The sequence below is a fragment of the Eriocheir sinensis genome, chromosome 43 (genome assembly GCF_024679095.1).
Source record: "Eriocheir sinensis breed Jianghai 21 chromosome 43, ASM2467909v1, whole genome shotgun sequence".
NCBI lineage: Eukaryota > Metazoa > Arthropoda > Malacostraca > Decapoda > Varunidae > Eriocheir > Eriocheir sinensis.
In genome coordinates, this window is record NC_066551.1 from 7284226 (window position 1) to 7291205 (window position 6980).

Sequence of the window (6980 nt, forward strand, 5' to 3'; positions counted from 1 at the left end):
CAAATTCCTCCTCCTCTTCCTCCCTCCTTTCCTCTTTGGCCTGTTATGCATGAGTCGTTTGGGTGAATTTCGAAAGTTTGGATATATGACCTTTATTTTTACTATTTTTTATAGTGGGACGATGATGGTTGTTGAAGTAATAGTAGTAGTAGTAGTAGTAGTTGTAGTAGCGGTGGTGGTGGTGGTGGTAATAGCAATGGCTGTAGATATAATGTTTGTGGAAATGGTCTGTATATCCTGTCTGGTCAATGAAGAGGGGACATTTATCAGTAAAGGTAAGGAAAAGATAAAAAGATAAAATAGAGATACTCACGTTATTAATAAGAAACTCTTCACCCCAGTCTTAAACAACTCCAGGATCTCAGCATTCAAAACATCATTAGGGAGCGAGTTCCGTAATTAAGTTTTATATGAAATGAAGATATTCGAGTTCGTCCCCTTCTGAAATTTGAAATAAAATTAAAGCGATAAATAAATTTCATATTTTTGCACGTGTATGTGTTTTGGCGCGTCTCCCTTCCTCTCCATATTTGTGTAGTCGCCTTCCCTCTGCACCCTCCGTTCTCTCTCTCTCTCTCTCTCTCTCTCTCTCTCTCTCTCTCTCTCTCTCTCTCTCTCTCTCTCTCTCTCTCTCTCTCTCTCTCTCTCTCTCTCTCTCTCTCTCTCTCTCTCTGTGTCTGTGTCTGTCTGTCTGTCTGTCTGTCTGTCTGTCTGTCTCTCTCTCTCTCTCTCTCTCTCTCTCTCTCTCTCTCTCTCTCTCTCTCTCTCTCTCTCTCTCTCTCTCTCTCTCTCTCTCTCTCTCTCTCTCTCTCAAAATCCATAAAAAATCGTAACAGTAGCAATAGCACACAAAATTACATAAATAAATCGTAATATCCAGGTTAGCAAGAGAAAAAAGAATAACAGCGCAAACATAATATTCCTCATCGTGTATTTATGACGCAACAGATCCGCTTAAGGCTTATAATACGTGAAGGCAATAACGAGAAGAAGAATAAAAAATACGAAGTGATTTTTCATAAGCGTCTTATTTACCTGATTTGCTCTTGATCGAGGAAGTAATCAGGTGAAGTAAATACAGGGGATGTTTATACAAGTCGATGAAATATGCAGACCCCCACTTCACCTTCCTCATGACTCAATCGCTCTCTCTCTCTCTCTCTCTCTCTCTCTCTCTCTCTCTCTCTCTCTCTCTCTCTCTCTCTCTCTCTCTCTCTCTCTCTCTCTCTCTCTCTCTCTCTTTATTTAGTTTTCCGTCTGTGTCTGTCTGTTCATCTGTGTATGTCTGCTTATGTGTCTGTCTGTCTGTGTTTGTCTGTCCATTAGTTTGTCTTTCATTCATTTGTTCATTCGTTCTTCTATTCTTCCTTCCTTTACTTCCTTCATTCCTTTCTTCCATTCTTTGTTTCTATTTTTCTTTCTTCCTTCATTATTTGTGTGTTTCTGTCGTTCTTGCTCTTTTTCTGCCGTTGTTTGTCTTTCAGATCCTTTATTCATTAATTCTTTATACGTCTGCTTCTCTCCCTCAGAGTTCGATACTTATCTCTTTCTCTCCTCTTTCGTTTTACCCCTTTTTCTCCTTCTCTCCACCTCTTCAACACTCTCTGAATCCCTTCTTCCCATCCTCCTTTCTCCCTCCATTCTTCCCCATCCCGCCGCAAGTAACGTCCCCAAACTCTCCTTAAAGACCAAAATTAGGGAATATTTCACAAGACACTCGGGTGGAGATGCGGCAACCGAGACATTAGGGAAAGTGAGGGGGCACTGGCAGCGATGAAAGGGGCGAACGTGGGTGTATGTGTGTGTCCGTGGAGTTCCCGTGGCCTAGGTGTGGAGATAGAGGATGTGGAGGAGAGGCCGTGGAAATCCGGTAAGGGGCGTGGGAGTGCGTGCGGGGCGTGGGAAGGTGAAAAATAGTTGAGGTTCAAAGTTTCTGCAAGAGGGACGCCGGCGAAGAGAATTTGTGGCCATGTAAAGTGGAGAGAGCGAGTCTTCCTCTCCTCGTAAGTCTTGAGAGAGAGCGAGAAAGATTATGTGTGTGTGTGTGTGTGTGTGTGTGTGTGTGTGTGTGAGAGAGAGATTGATGGAGGGAGGCAAGAGAATTTGGGAGGAGGAACGTAGGAGGAGGAGAAAGAATGGACGTAGAGACGCTTGGTGATGTCTCTCTCTCTCTCTCTCTCTCTCTCTCTCTCTCTCTCTCTCTCTCTCTCTCTCTCTCTCTCTCTCTCTCTCTCTCTCTCTCTTAATATAAGCGAGTGCATGACTCCCTGGACACACACACACACACACACACACACACACACACACACACACACACACAGACACAAACACGACTTAATTGTATCATGACTTCCTAAAACGGGACAAATTTGGGACATTAACATCAGATGTTATGTTCCTCCACTTTAAACAGAGAGAGAGAGAGAGAGAGAGAGAGAGAGAGACTTATACACCAAGACTTACATACGGTCCTCCAAGTCCCATTTTCTTTATTGCCGCTGGACACAAGAGGGAAAGAAAACGAGATATGTGCGTGGTGGCCGTTTATGTGTGTGTGTGTGTGTGTGTGTGTGTGTGTGTGTGTGTGCGTGTGTGTGTTGATGGGATCATTCTCCACTTTTTCACCTTATTTTCCCGGCAAGAGCTGTGGAGGCTTTCGAGATAATCCTGAGCTAACTTTATTCAATTCCCGCCCTCCTCCTGCTCTCGCCCTCGCCGCTCGTTCGCAAACTTTATGTATAAGCTTGTTGTGCTTCTTGTTGTCTTTTGGTTTGGTGGGTCCTATTCTCTTGTTTCCCTTGCCCTTCTGTTTCTCTCTCTCTCTCTCTCTCTCTCTCTCTCTCTCTCTCTCTCTCTCTCTCTCTCTCTCTCTCTCTCTCTCTCTCTCTTTATTTAAATATATGTTTAGTACATTAGTTCATAGCTATATTTTTATTTCCTAAGCTAAAGTTCCCCCGTCCGGTGGGTAGCTCTTTGAAGGCCTCTGCCGAGATTAATTTGCTTTCTATACAATTATTTACGTGTTTACATTTATTTACAAGCGTTTACATTTACGCTTTTACGGTGGGTGTAGGTGTAGCCAAGATCAACAGAGTATACCAGGTCTTCCCACGCGCAGATAATGACGTCAGCGGTAGTATGATATAGCTAGCAGGCGGAGAATAATAGAGTAAACGAGAGATTTTTCATGGGATACTGAAGCATTTTTAATTTCTCTCTCTCTCTCTCTCTCTCTCTCTCTCTCTCTCTCTCTCTCTCTCTCTCTCTCTCTCTCTCTCTCTCTCTCTCTCTCTCTCTCTCTCTCTCTCTCTCTCTCTCTCGACCCCTCTTCCCCCCCCCTCATCAGTGTCCCAGCAGGAAGTCTCATTCCTATCCTCGTCCCTGCCGCTTACTCCTCATTATAATTAGTATGATGTTGTTCCCGGAAGGCTTGTGAACTGGTGGAAATAAGGAGCAATATGTTTTTTGAAACTTTTGTATCGAGAGTAAAATTTTAAATGATAATAACAATGTTTTTTTATAAATGATAGAAAGAATGATAATAATAATAATAATAATAATAATAATAATAATAATAATAATAATAATAATAATAATAATAATGAAAAAATATAATAATGGTACTTTGAACATTACTGTTATTAACATTATTATTATTATTATTATTATTATTATTATTATTATTATTATTATTATTATTATTATTATTATTATTATTGTTAATGTTGTTGTCTTCGTAATAATGTTTTAACAAGGTTCACATTACTTTTTTCATTCCTTATCAACTAGATCTGCCATTCACGAACAGCTATAATTATGATGACCTTTTTTGGAATTTAAGATGGAGGAGAAAGAAAAAAATGAGAGGGTGGAATCTGGAAGTGAGAGACTGTGTGCCATGCTGACCTGAAGGAGTGGGAGTTTGAACCTGAAAATAGCAAGGGTAGGAATATAACACAGTTCTGTAGCAAGTGAGGTGTTTGGGATTCTTAACCCGGTAGTAGCGGGGATCATGTTTCTTAATGGTCCCTTTAAGCGAGAAAAATGAGAAAAAATCATCACTCACACAAACCATTTCATAATATATATCAACGCATTTGTGACCAATTTATGCATCGTCTATTTTTGGGGGTTTATATCATGGCACAAATTTGGCCGGTTGCTGCTACACGGTAAAGCCACAAATTTGACCCGCAGCTGAATAAGTAACTCAACCTAAGATGTGCATAAGAGGAAATGAAGGGAGCACATAGTAGACACGATATAAACGAGGCAACTGAGGGTAACAGAAGGGACATACCAAAAATGTGCTACAGATGAATGTTTCAGAAGTTTCAGAGTAAGGCACTGAAGAGGTTAATTCATGGATATAGAGTTGACGAGGAATTTATTACAATCTTGAAAAAAATATCAGAAAAAACAAATAGCTCATCTAAAAATAAGTTGAAAGAGAAATAGGAGCGGAAAGAAGAATAGTTAGAAGAATAGTTATGGGGTGTTTGTTAAAATAAGAGGTATGGGAAAGGCATTTTGGATCTAGGATGAATGGCAGTGTGGAAAGTATAGCAGAAGTTAAAAGCATGGGAGTGTAAATGAATGTTGGGTGACCATATCGACAGCGGGAGGGGAGAGCGGAGAGAGAGAGAGGAGGCAATGAAGAAGTTATGTGTAGGAGGGCCCGTCCGTAGCCTTAGGGCATAATAACAACAAAAATCTGAAGTATGAGAGAAATTTAGCTCAATATTTACATGGATGGTTGTATTAGATGCTGGCCAGAATAGGGGAGTAAGAGAGTAAGATGCAAGGTTACCAGTGAGAGGTACGACGCAGACTGTGGTGGAGGCCTATTTGCTGACGAAAGTATTGCTGGCAGAAAACGTAAAGATGCTGCAGAGAGCTGTTGATAAATTTGAGAGGACATGTAAGAAAAAAAAAGAGGAAAAAGGGAATTAAATTAAATGAACGCAGGAGTAAAGTATTTGTAGTACCAAGAGAAGATGCCATTGATTTCGCAAAGCTGTACAGAGGTAGGGGAGAGAGAGCTACTTAGTGTAAAATTTGGTTGGGGAAATTAATGAAGTGGTTGAATTTAGCTGCTAAGGGACGATTCTGTGTATGGTGGAATAGAAAGAGAGATAAGGTAAAGATTAGTGAAATGCTGACATGTAATAGGTGCAACATGAAGGGAAGTATGAATATTGAGGCAAAAAAACTATTATCTTCTCAACTCAGTCCTCTGCATCCGCTACTTGGAATCCAGCAGAGCAATCACGAGTATGTTGGAAATGGAAATTTATAAGCAGAGCAAGTGGCGTGTCATCAGGGAGAGTGGATTGTGGAGTGATTGGATGGATGAAGCGTGGCACTGTGATGGGTTGCACATGGCATAAGAATGGATGAGGATGAGTTTCTGAGTAGTGCATGAGAGCATTAGCATAGAACCTTGACGGGGGTTTGACTCGTGACCTGTATACGTCAGGGTAAAACATCATTGGAAAACAATTGCTTCCAGAAACCAACGTTGCCTCCCTCCTCCCCCTCCATTATTGTCATTATTATTGTTATTATTATTATTATTATTATTATTATTATTATTATTATTATTATTATTATTATTATTATTATTATTATTATTATTATTATTATTATTATTATTATTATTATTATTATTATTATTATTATTATTATTATCATTATTGAAGTTGTTGTTGTTGTTGATGATGATAATTATTATATTTTTATTATCATTCTTATTCTTATTTTTATTCTTATCGTTGAAATACTACTAATACCACTACTGCTACTACTTCAACTATTTTTTAACTACCTCCATCCGCTGGGGCTGTGTTGTGAGAATTATATTCCCTCATAACACAAATCATTGGCCTCAGGCACGCCAACCACAGTGGCCGCCATCCAGCTTTATTGATCATAAATGAATTTTATAGACTAATTACAGCTAATACAACCTTTGGGGTATACGGCTGCTGACCACCGTCGCCACTATCTAGGTCCGCAGTGTGGATGATTTTCGGTGCCGGTGACCTGGTTCCTCGTAAAGAAAACAGTGCCGGCCCAGGTGAGGGGAGATCTGCGCCTCCTTCACGTGACCACACTGCTCCTCCCCGCAGAGGGCACTGAAGTCCTGCGCTCGAGGTCCCATCCCGCCAGACGTCTTAAAGGCTAGAGGCGTGAGGAAGCCCTACCCGACGTTCGTTGTCCTTTTTTACGTGCACCGCATTTTTCCTGTTAATTTCTTGTATTGGAGACAACGGGCCATGGGATCGAAGGCCCTTTGTCAAAGAAGCCCTTGTCGAAAATCCTCGGGCGTTAAGATCCACACGGGCAACGTTCCACACTCTGGGGAGAAGCTTCTCTAACAGTGTATAAGCATGACCTCCACTGCCATGAAAGGATAAACTTCTTTCAGCACCTCAAGCGTTACTTCTTTATTGATGATACTACTACTACTACTACTACTACTACTACTGCTAATGATGATAATGATGGTAATGATAATGAAATACTTCTACTTAAAAGAAATGATAATTATAATGACAATAACAATAATTTAAAACTAAGGTAATTATAATCGTAATAATAAGAAAAATAATGATAAATTAATGATAAAATAATGATAACCATAGTAATGACTATACTGATGAAAATCATAATAACGACGATATTAATATTGATGATAATATTGATAATAATAATCAAAATTCAAGCAAAAACGCAACGACAACAATGAGCCGGATTAACCAGCAACGAAATAATTAAAGTGCCGGCAGCTCGGGGCCTCATTACCGCCATGTCACCTCGTTTTCAAGTAATTATCTATAATGAGTATTTACAATGACGGACCATTTTGCCCCCGCGATGATATGTTTACACACAATCTCGGGGCCTCGGAATTAAAGCAAACAAAGCCGTATCGCGCGGAGATTAGCGGCGTTACGGAGGAGGGGAGCGGGATGGGA